Below are 13,108 nucleotides of genomic sequence, written 5' to 3' on the forward strand. Positions count from 1 at the left end.
ACAGATCGGAATTGGCCCTGTTTGGATCAGACTTCCCGGCCTCCCCCTGCAATTTTGGTCTGAAGATATCTTCCGCAGAATTGGTAATGCTATCGGCGTCTACATGGATTATGACAAATCATATCTTCACACAGGTATGATGGCATATGCGCGGCTTCTCATTAATCTGGATACCAGGGGAGGGCTTCAAGAATACATCACAATTCAGTGGAGGGACTTTTCCAGGAAGCAGAGCATAGACTATGAAGGGATCCCTTACAGATGTCGTCGTTGCCATAAGGTTGGTCATCTCTATCGGGACTGCCCACTGCTGAGAAAAGGGTCGGCACAAGCACAGGAAGCTGCTCAGGATCGTCCCTCCCCTCCACCTGCCCAGCCACAGTCTGCGGTGCCCGCGGAGACTCCTGAACAGGCTGAAGCTGCTCCACCCATTCCAGCTGGATCACTGGCGGAGGATCCCACCCGTTCATCGCCTGCCCCCGTTCCAGATGACTCTGAACCGGCGGGCGACGATACACCGGGTATGTCAGCTGTCTCCTCTTCTATTATTTATTCTCTTATGCATGATCTGGCTGCCTCTGTCTCATTGCATCAGGATGTATCCTCTCCTTCTCTCGCATCTGCTTCATCATTGCCCTCCTCCCGGTTGCCCATCCCTCCCTCCACTCTTAACTGTCCCATCCCCTCCCCCTCTACTTGCGTTTCGCCGTGTCTGCCATCTATCCCCTCGCAGTCGATCGATCCGTTGCCGGCGCCCACCTCCCCGGCTCCTCCCCGGTACTCTCTCCGCCCCCGGACTAGAGGGTATGGTTCTGACGCCATTGGTCTGGACCTCGACCCTTCGCCTTCTCATCAGAAGCTCTCGCGGGGGCGTCCTTCCCGTTTATCTAAAGCTAGACATGTTGCTGATGCTGAAGTCACTCTTGGACGACAGCAGACCATCTTCAGGGCCCTTAGAGCATTGAAAAGCCCTGCCACTCATCCGTCATGAAGATTTTGTCCTTCAATTGTAGGGGGTTTGCTAGTACACCCAAAAAACTAGCCCTTCGGAGACTTCTCTCCCTCTCTCTATCGGACATTATCTTTCTGCAAGAAACCCTCTGTACTGCGGACTCCCTTATTCCAACTCTCGAGGCCTGGTTGCCCAACTGGACCTTCCATGCTATAGACGCTTCCGGGAGATCCGGTGGTTTGGTGATTGGTATCAACAACAGAGCGCTGAGAATCATTAACACCTGGGGTGGCAGAGGTTTCATTGGCATCGATGCCTATGTACTGTCTATGGAATCAGAACTCAGGCTCATCAATGTATATGGCCCTTGCTCTGACAGGGCTGCCTATTGGCATTCTCTTTTGAACTATGTACTCTTTCAACAGGATAACATTATCCTGGGAGGGGATTTGAACTTCACCATGGGATTCTGTGAATCATGGGGGCACGCAGCCAGGATTGATCCTTTCTCGGATACTATATCTACCCTTCTGGATGAACACCACTGGATTGACACCCCCATGACAAAATTACAACACACATGGTCAAACAACAGAAGTGGTGATCAGAGTCTTGCTAGGAGGCTCGATAGATTTCTTATTAAAGAGCCCCTCCATAACAGGATTGCTCGTATAAGGCAATGGGTGGGCTCTGGTGGCATATCCGACCATAGACCAATATATTTGGAATTCTCTGATATTCATAACAAAATTAAGAGCCCCTTCAAATTCAACTCCTCCTGGTTAAAAGACCCCTCCTACATTCAGATGGTCACCGATTACTGGCAGAGTCACCCTATCGATGAGGAGGAATATTTCACTGAGGGCTTCATCAGGAAATTATCGGAGCTCAAAAGGATCTCTAAGATTTGGGCACACCAAAAGAGACTCCGTGATGATCAATCCTTGAGGGAGGCTGAAGATATCATTGCTTCACATGAAGATGAGGATGGTGGCATCTTTCCCTCACAGGAAAGAAAAAACCTATACATGTCTCTTATAGAAAAGCGATCCCAGATCCTGAAGGACAGAGAGGAAAGCTGGAGGCTGCGTAGCCGAGCCATATGGCTCGCTGAAGGGGATGCCAACACTCGATTCTATCACAGATTCGCCAATGGGAGAAAGGCTATTAACACTATATGGGAACTAAAGGATGAACAGGATCATATGGTTACTTCTCAGAGGCACCTATCTAAGCTAGCAACTGATCACTTCAGGAACATTTATAAAGCTCCCCGTGAATCAAACATTCTTGAAATTATGAGAGTGGCTGAGAAATTCCCCAGATTCATTGATCTGGAGGAACACGATGATCTCACTAAGGAGGTGACTATGGCCGAGCTGGAAGCAACCATCAAATGGTTCAAGAAGGATAAAAGTCCAAGCCCCGATGGTTGGACCATTGAATTCTACATTGCCTTCTTCGACATATTGGCAGACGATCTTTTGAAAATCATTGAACTTTGCAGACAATCTGGCAGGGTCTCCATGGCCATCAAATCCACCTTCATCGCCCTCATCCCCAAAGCTGATCACCCTGCATCTTTCAATGATTTCAGACCCATCTCTCTCTGCAATTGTCTCTACAAGATCATTGCAAAGATTATTGCCAATCGACCGAAGCCTATTTTATCTCGCCACATCTCATCTGAACAATTTGCCTTCCTTGACCATCGCCAGATTCATGAAGCCATAGCCACTGCTCAGGAACTCCTTCATACCCTTCATATTAAAAAGCAAAAAGCCATGATCCTCAAAGTCAACCTCTCAAAAGCCTTTGATAGAGTAAACTGGTTATACATCAGGTTACTCTTGACTCACCTCGGCTTTCCCTTTACTTTCATTAAATGGGTCATGAGTTGTATTACTGAGGTTGCTTACAACGTTCTTCTAAATGGGGAGGCCACTCCCTTCTTCACATCGGAAAGAGGGCTCAGACAGGGCTGCCCCCTCTCCCCTCTCCTATTCCTGCTGGTAATGGAAGGTCTAAGCAGACTTATCATATCAGCTAAAGACAGGCATCAACTCTCTGGTATCTGCATATCTGATAATTTTTTCCTTACGCACTTACTGTCTGTGGATGACATTCTTATATTTCTCAACGGAGGGCTGGGTGATGTCACAGCACTACATAATATCTTTCTACTATTTCAACTAGCTACTGGGATGATGATAAATGACAGTAAATCTACTATTACGACAGTTGGATGCTCTCGCCATGAATCTACATATGCATCCCAACGGTTCCCTTTCGCCTCATCCATGCTTACTGACGGCATCAAGTACTTGGGGTACAGGTTGAAACCTCTCGGCTACAAAATAGTAGATTGGACTTGGCTCCTTGCCAAGGTGGAGAAAAGACTCCATATCTGGTATCATAAATATCTCTCAAGAGCAGGTCGCCTTATACTTATCAAAGCTGTCATCAAAGCCACGCCTGTTTACTGGATGACACTGGCTTGGATTCCTCGAGGAGTCTTAAATAGATTACAGAGCATTTGCACCAGATTCTTATGGAATGGACAACAGCCTGGGAGAGTTTTTGCCTGGGTAAAATGGGACACCATTGTCAGGCCTAAAAGATGGGGTGGATGGGGTATCATGAGACTAGATCTGTTTGCTAAAGCCCTAGCTGCTAAACTTGGCTGGCAGCTCCTGACTACCGACAGCCTCTGGTCACGTGTAGCACAATCAAAATATATCAGACCCTCTCATCTCATGGATTGGTTCCGACAGCAACACAACCCAGGACTCAATATCTCTAATATATGGAAGGCAGTTTTACTCTCCCTTCCGCTCCTAAGGGAAGGCATTACCTGGCGCATTAAGAGTGGGCAGGATGTAAGGATTGGTATAGATCCCTGGGTAGGATGCGGCAACCTGCACAGACTCTCGGATGGCCTTATCAGACACCTACACAACAAGGGCATAACTCATATTAATCATATTAGTGACAATGCAAACTCTGTCTTTCTACAACAGGCCTGGTACTCATCGGCATCCTTGGGCATCCCGGATCAGTGGCAGATAGAATGGAACAATTTTACTGAGGCCCTCACACAAGCTAATATCAGATTGTCAGAAGGACCTGATGAACTCATATGGGCCATTGCTAAACATGGACTTTATACTCCGAAAGAGGGATATCTGAAGTTAATGGAACCATATAAGCCACTGGACATCCTTCCACACTGGAATAAGATTTGGAAACTCCAGGCTGCACCTCGATGTCGTTTACTCATGTGGAACATCATTTTTGACAAAATCCCCACTGGAAAAAACCTCTTGAAAAGATCCTTCCACGGCCCATTCAGATGCCACCTCTGTTGTTGTGAAGAGGAGAGCACTGATCATCTATTCATCCATTGCACTGTCATTAGATCTCTCTGGCACAGTATATCAACTCAAATACCCGATCTCAAGGAATGGAATGGGACAAACATCAAGGATGCTTGGAGCAATTGGATCAGAGATCACTCTGGCAAGCTCATAAACTTACCCCTGCTTGTTTGTTGGGCTATTTGGATAGCCCGGAATCATATCATCTTTAATAACAGACCCCCTAACTGGCCAACCATCCTGAGCCATACTATTGCAGACTACAATCTCCTTCCTGTGACTGATAGAAATATACCTGCCCGCTCTATTACTCCTCTCACCATTGATAAGTCCAAGCCATGGGCCTTCTTTGATGGCTCTGCACAGGACACAGGATGTGGCGGGGGTGCTGTCTTATATTTGAATGAATCTCACTGCTTTAGGATCCAGATTAAACTTCCAAATGGCACCAATAATTTTTCTGAACTTAGCACAGCCAAACATATCATATATTTTGCAATACAAAATCATTGCAGACACCTCCAATTATTTGGTGACTCCCAGATTGTTTGCAATTGGATAAACTCTGCATCACATTGTTTTACTTACTCTTTGAGAAATATACTTGACGAAGCCAAAAGACTGATCACTTCATTTGAATCTTTTGACTGTCGTCATATCTACAGGGAACAGAATGCAGAAGCAGACCAACTGTCAAAAGAAGCAGCGCATAGCCATCTAGACCAATGGCTGATACAGGAAAAGATTGATGGAACATTCCATCAATATTATCACAGGCCTTATATAGATCTTAACAGGAATGGGTCACAGACCCATCCATAATAACAAACTTGGAAAATGGCATCCTTTTTTGACATACTTTTTGTACAGTTCATGATGACTATTACAGTGCTCTCTACGTAGAGCAAGCTTTTGGTATTTAAATTTTGTATCTATAACAGTTAGACTCCCTGCGAGGAGATCCAGATCACTCAGGTATTTTTGTGAACTTTGACTGGCCAGCGGCCACATATGAATATGCGATATGCATCTGCAAAATGTAATTTCTTCCTTTTAATAGAAATTACGACTTTTTCCTTATGGGAAAAAAAAAGTTTATTAAGGTATATGATATTCATAGGTAACACTTCCTTTGAGGATAATTATCAAGCAAACATATGTTGCCTTTAAAATTGGCTTTTAGGTAGAGGTTCTATTTGGATGACACAAATGCATTTAATACTTCTCCTTTAGAAATATTTACTTATATTAATAATATGATTTTCATATCAATTTTATTTGATTGAAAACGTTATTGTTCTCTTATACATGTGTTCTCTTACATGTCATGTTCTTGGTCTATGTCATGTTTTTTGTTATTCACATTATTTTGATTCCATGGTAATGTTGTCATTCACATTGTTTATGCTCCATAGTAATTTGTTTATATTTAACTATGGCTAGGGAATCCCCATGTTGAACTCTATAATATCAACAATTTGAAATACCACAAGAATTAGTCTTCCTTTTTTCTATCATATACGTATGCATATCATGTGATGTTCCATTGACAAGAGTTGTTCTCAAAACCATCAACACTCACTTTGATGCTCGCAATGTAACCACCATTATTTATGACTTACAAATGGTATCAACAATTTGAAATAACACAAGAATAGTCTTACTTTTTTCTATCATATACTTATTCATATCATTGTTGTTATAATGGCAAGAGTTGTTCTCAGTACCACCATTAACAATCACTTTCATGTTAGCAATATGGCCACCATTCTTTCCCACTTACAAATGAACTATGTATATGTTGAAAATGCAACAAGAAAATCAAGTTTTGACTTTGCCTTGATCAAACTAGATTAAAATTAAAATTTCTATTTCAAGAGAATACTTGGAGGTAGCTAACTGAGGTGACATGGCTCTTGTCACTCTGTTAACTAAGTAAATTCAAGTTGGGGAAGTTTGTGTTTAGTTCTACATGATTGATATCTAATTTGTAGTAATATATTTCAATTAATTTGAGTTATTGTCAATTTAACTAGTTCTAACTGTCAGAAGAACTAGTGGAGGTCAAGTTGTGGAAGTGGAATTTCAACCACACTCAGTGATCAACTAGTTAACTGATCAATCAACCCAAAATAATTGTTGCATGCAGAGAATTCGAGTTACCCAGTTGAGATGGATATTTCAAGGAAGTGTACTATCAATTGTCGCATATTCCCATGTGTATAGGTGGTGCATGCAGTCAGAGATTGACCTAAGGCTATTGCGCAATTACTTGGTGTGAAATTCCTAAACAATAGGGGCAATTTTTCAAGGGAAAAACACAATGAAATAGGAGATTGGGAAGGGTTGAAATTGGCTGTGTTGGGCCAGGTTCAATTAGTCAGGTAGATAGACTATACACTTGCAGGGTGTGCTCAGGATTGAGAAAGCATTGTATTTCTTCTCTATTCTTTAATTAATGCAATACATATAGTGAGGGGTTTTGATCAGTTTGTTTCCCCTAGATAAATCTTTGTTTATGTGTGTTAAATATTTATGCATGTTTATGATATGTGTTCTCGATCGTGAATTTCTTTCCGTAGATGAGTAGAGTAGATTTGTGTTTTATGATTTAGTAAATTTCATGAGCAGTTTCAGATCTACATATAATTTCTACATGGTATCGGAGTAGGAATCAAAATAAAGAAGACAATTCATACTTTTTATTTCAGGAGGATCGAATTTGCAGGATCATTTCTTCAGATCTAGCAATATGTGTTTCTATGGACTAAGACTCAAGTATGCCCTTGAGGGAAGCTCGAATTATGTTGATTGGAAGCAGTGCTGGAAGATAATGGGTTGAAGGAATTCATTGATAATGATATCCAAAAACCAACTGTAACTGATGATCATAATCTAGCAAATTGGAAGAAGTGTGTTTCTAAGGCGAGGAGGAACATATTGGAAGAAGTGTGTTGCTAAGGCGAGGAGGAGCATATTGGATGTAGTTCAAGACCATATTGTATCGAATATCCACGAGAAAGAGACTCCATACGAAATGTGGAAAGCATTGAAAGATATATTCTAGAACAGTGGTGACCACAGGAAGCTGGCACTCAAGGACAAGCTTCAGAATTTCAAGATGCAAAAGAGCAACACAATAACACAATACCTCAGCATGTTCACACAATGTCATGATGAACTTGGTTAAGTTGGCATTACTGTAGAATAGGATGATCTGGTAAGCCTAGCACTTCTAGGCCTTCCCAAGAGCTGGAACAACTACCAAGATTCGGTAAATGGGAGGGAGAAGCTACCAAATTGGGAATGCCTTTGGTTCGATTTAGCACAGGGGAGACAAGGCAGAACACCAGAGACATAACCTCATCCAAGTGTGATGATGAATAGAATTGTGCCTTGGTTGGATACAAAAAGAAGAGGAAAGTGAAGAAATCCCAATCCAAAGGAGATTCCGATCATGGTGGCAAGAAGAAAGACTTGTCCAAAATCAAGTGCTTTTACTGTCATGAACTAGGACACTATGCCATGAAGTGTGCACACAAGAATGCGGGAAAGAAGCCCTCAGGAGGAGTGGAAAGTGAAGCTTTGGCTTCACAATTCGAGTTGGACTTCACCCTTTTTGCATGCATGGCAAGCACAGTGATGGGTAGCATGTGGTATCTGGACAGTGGTGCCTCGTTCTACATGACAGGGAACAAAGAATTTTCCAGTGACTTGGAGGAGAAGGATCTCCATAGGCACATCAAGATGGGAGATGATGGAAGGTATAACGCGACTTGTATTGGTACAATTACTTTTCAGAGGGAGTCTGGCTCCCCTCTCAGGCTCAAGGATGTAATGTTTGTACCGGGTCTAAAGAAGAATCTAGTTTCCATAGTTGTGTTGGAAGATCGTGGTTACAATGTGATATTTAGCAAAGGGAAGGCTTTCCTGAGACACATCACCATGGGGCAAGTGAAGCATATAGGGGTTCATGTGAATAAAATCTACAAATTAGATGTGGAAGACTATTAAACATTGAGCACAAAAGAAGAGAAGGTGCAAAGCCTAGATGTATGTGAATTATGGCATAGAAGACTTGGCCATTTGCATTATGGTGCTTTGAAGATCATTCAACAGATATCTATAGGCCTCTCCAAAGGAGCACTAGAGCAATGAGATACATGAAAAGGATGTACATTAGGGAAGTATAAAAAATCCACCTTCAATGATCGAGACAACAAGGCACATGTAGTCGTTGAAAGGATCTAGTAGGATGTATGTGCACCTTTTTCAACAACCTCCACTGCCAAGCACATGTATTATGTTATATTTGCAGATGATTTCTCACGGAAGTGCTGGATCTAATTCATGCACAAGAAAGGCCAGACACTCTCAAAATTTGTTGAATTTAAAGCACTTGTTGAGAAAGAAATTGGAAAGAAAGTGAAGGCTCTCACGAGTGATAACGAAGGTGAGTACGTGTCGAATGAGTTTAAGAATTTCTGTGCAAAGGAAGGCATTCAACGGGAGTTGACAACACTCCATAACCGACAACAGAATGGAGTGGTTGAGAGGAAGAACACAAGTATTGTGGGAGAAGCAAGGGAAATGTTGCATTGTAGGTTTTAACCCTGTACAAAAATTACCTACATACGAATTCTAAAAACAGAAAATAAACAATGGTGAGAGCATAACACATAAAACAAATATACACAGATATTTTCCCCTGGATCCCAAAACCAGGACTATCAGATTGATTTTTCATTATGCTCCTTTCAATGTTACAAGACATATATATACATCCTGAAGCATCCATAAACCCCAATCCATTAACCCTGGATTAGAACATAACTGTAGTTCCTGTTGAGCCTCAAACCTGCACTTCTTTATACATCCTCTCAGCCTCCTTTTCCTATTCATTTCCTTCTTTTGCCACTCATTCCCTCCATCAAATTGCTCAAATCATTGTATTTTAAGACTTTTTACATGGTTTGCTAATTATGCTAATGACTGTTGTTGGTTTAGAATTTTGGTTCAAAGTGTTGCGTTTCCGCAGCTCACATAGGGTTTTCGCAGTTGATCCCGGTTTCCGCAGCCAACCCCAGATTCCGCAACTGTTTTATTAAATGATATGTTCCAGGTGTCCTCCGGGAAGAAGAGCCACATGGGCAAGTTCGTGGAACCAAGGACATGGTGTGTGTCCTTCCAGCTCACCCAAACCGGTCATAAACACCCGTGGTCAACGAGGAGGCAAATATGGTCAACAGAAGTCATTGGCGGTGGCACGGCTCTGCGTGTTCTTTTTTGGAGCACGTGAAGAACAGGTGGCATCTTCCTCAGCCACGAAGACAGTGGGAAACATGAATCCAACAGCAGATTGAATGCCCACAACGACTGTTGCCTAAATCCGAGGACGCAGCAAGATTACGTGTTTTTACACAGCTGCTTGAATAGCTTAGTTTTGGTTAAGTTAGTTTGCTTTCCTCTGTTATAAATAAAGCGTCTTTGAACGATGGATAGTTAGTCGTTGTTGTAATCACTTTGTAATTTTGAGCTCCCCACTATACTTTTACATTTGCTGTCAATACATGAGAAGATTGTTTTACACTTAAGCGTATAACTGCTCCTTGAACCGGCTGAAGTAGGCAGAGGGCCCCTGTTTGCTGAAGCCCTGTATAGTAATCTTTAATTTCCTGCATTTCTCTTTCTTGTTTCATGTATAATAGCTGTACAGATGTCTTTTAATTGCTGCGTTTTTATTTCTTTTCAACATGTATATTAGCTGTACATAAACTTTGAATTCTGCTGATTTACATTTCTGCACTTTTTTTCATGACTGATCAGTGTGTTATGCAGGTTTCTTAGGCAAGCCCGGGACAATTTTCTTTCTTTTCTTTTCATAACTAGTGACATGCGTGATCATCTTGTCTATGTTGCTGACCTTCATTGTTTTGCAGCTTTGATTTTCCTTATTGTCATTCCTTTAATTTGCATATTTACTTTATGCTCAGTAGTTATCAAGTTGTTCATTTATTGATGGTTCTTTTTCTATAATCAACTAACTTTATTGGAGCCAAAATATCAATTAGTGCAACTTGGTTTATTTTGCTTTAAGACTCACATTACTGACCTGTTCATAATTGTTCTCACATGATTAAGAAAAGGTTAAAATAGTGTGATTTGTCTCACTTAAATTTCACATTGATTAGATTTAAATGAAGAGTTAAAATATTGTAAAGTAGTGTAAAGTAGTTGTTCTTGCTTTTAATTGAGTTAATATAGATTTCATTTTCATTTTCATCAGCAGCAGAGATACTGGGCCGATGCCATTAGTCCTTTATTTGATTTTAAGCTTTGATTTTATTGCAGTTGTTGTTCAAGCTTTCTTGTAGAATACTTTTCAAGTTTTGAAGAAATCATTTAGAGATCACCACAATCATCCACATTTCACTTGCTTTATTCCATTTCCATCACATCACAGAAGGAAAGATACATTTGAAAATAAACTTAAAAAAGCTAAAAACGACAAAAGATTAAGAAAACAGTTACCTAAGTACATATAGTACACCTCACTTCATCAGCTTACGAGCCCCGAGTTGACATTTAAAAGTTGAAATTTAGACTTCACTAAATTGACCAAACATTTTGGTGCCGTTGCCGGGGAAGTGAAATTAGGTAGCCAATTCTTAAAAAAAAAAAAAAAAAAAAAAAAAAAAGAAAATTTCAAGGAAGGAAAATTAATAACCTCTCAAAGTATGCTCTCCTATTGCACCTAGAGTGATCTGGAGGATCAGAAAAGAGAAAGTTATTGGTTTAATAGTTTCTTGAGTATGCTCTCTTCTTGCACCTAGAGTGACCTGGAAGATCAGAAAGAGAATTATTACCCCGACTTGAAGAAAAATAAAAAAATGACATGCATAGAGCAAGAGATTCTAGGGAAGGTTTTTAGCTAGAGCTAAGAGTTCGATTTTTACAAGTCCATCTACTTCAAGGAATAGACAAGAGACACCTCCATCATCTCCAACTTACACTCCAAGCCCTAGGATTCCTGGAATTCAAGAGGCAGGAGTCGACTCTCCCACACCTTCCATCGAATCTGAACTAGAAAGAAATCCTTTCCTTCCTTCTACAGAGAGACAAATTGTAATTGAAGAAGTAGAATCATCTGAAGAAGAGGGAGAAATTCCTTCTCGTTCACCCTTTGTAGAAGAACCAGAAGACTCTGAAGTCTCTAGGGAAACTACTATGACAGAGGAAGGAGCAATTGGATTTGGTAGAGGTAGAGGTAGAGGAGGAGGAGGAGGAAACAATGGAGGAGGTAGAGGTAACATTGGGGGAAATAGGGATGGAGACAACTCATTTGGATTTCCTATAGTTGATGAGGACTCCCGAGCCACCATGAAAAACATCTCACCATCTGTCCTCCCAAACTTCCATGGGATGAGGAATGAGGACCCTGAAACATTTCTATTTGAGTTTGAAGTCGTTTGTCGAACTTATGATTATCTGGAAGACTCTCAAAAACTCAAACTGTTCCCTTCAACATTGAAAGGGGCAGCCTTGAAGTGGTTCATGGGATTACTCACTCAATCCATTAGGTCTTGGAATGATATGAAACAAACATTTTTGGATAGGTACCTGGACTATTGTATGCCCACCAATCACAAGGATGAGGTATTCAAAATGATGCAAAAAGAGGATGAAAATTTGGAGGATTTGCTTGAAAGATTTCAATACAACTTGAAAAGAGCAAAAATGAACAACTTAGATGAGGAGACCTTGAAAGCCCTTCTCTTAAAATCCATTAGAGATGAATGGATAGATATTTTAAACCTGATGGGGAAGGGAGATATATCTCAACTTTCACTCAATGATATAGCAGAACTATGTGTCCATCTCTCAAGGGGGAAATCTAAAACTCAAAAAGGGCCTAGAGATCCTTCTCTCATTAGAGCAAACAAATCTGCAACTGGATCAGTAAGTAGGGCTGAGATTGGCAACATGCTTTATGAATTCAAAACTGATATCTTAGGAAGTCTTAGTGAACAACTAGACACCCTTAATATTCACAATAAGCAGAAAGCAGAAGCTGAGGCTTTGGCCATCTTTTGCCCAAAGTGTACAAAGAAGCATGCTCTAAGGGAATGTCCCTTGGATGCAAAAGTTGTAGAGACATGTGTAATTTGTTCAGAGAATCATGAGACCAAGGATTGTCCTTCAATCCCTGGGCTCAAAGTTGTCTTTCAAGAAGATCCAAATACACTCGAATCTCTCTGTTTTGTCGCAAGGAGACCTTGGCAGGGGCAACAAAATCAAGGGTTTAGCAACTCTATGAATTTTCAACCCCCACCAAATTGGAATCCTTGGCAACAACCTTGGTCCCAACCTCAAAATCCTTTTCAATCATGGGTACAAGGTATGAAAAATCCTTATGGGAGATTTGCTCAATTTTACCAATATCCTCCATCTTTTCAAAACCAACAAGCTCCACAACTTCCAAATCAAAATCCACAACTATCATTGCCATTTCCACAACAACAACAACCTTCTCAATAGAATCCAAATTCTCAACTCTTGCTTCCATTCCAACAGAAGTCAAATCAACTTCCTTCTCAGCCATTGCCAAACCCCAATAATAAAAACCCTCAAAATCTTACATGATGGAAGGTCAACAATTTCCTACCTATATGATTGTTCCTCTCAATGAAGTACAACTCAGATCAGGTAGAGTCTTAGATAAGCCTTCTATAAATGCTCAAAAGCAAAGCATTTTTGAGGAAGAATCTCTTGAAGCCAA

This window comes from Pinus tabuliformis, chromosome 1_1 (assembly GCF_031772625.1).
Source record: "Pinus tabuliformis cultivar Carrire ecotype Pingquan chromosome 1_1, CPIR1, whole genome shotgun sequence".
NCBI lineage: Eukaryota > Viridiplantae > Streptophyta > Pinopsida > Pinales > Pinaceae > Pinus > Pinus tabuliformis.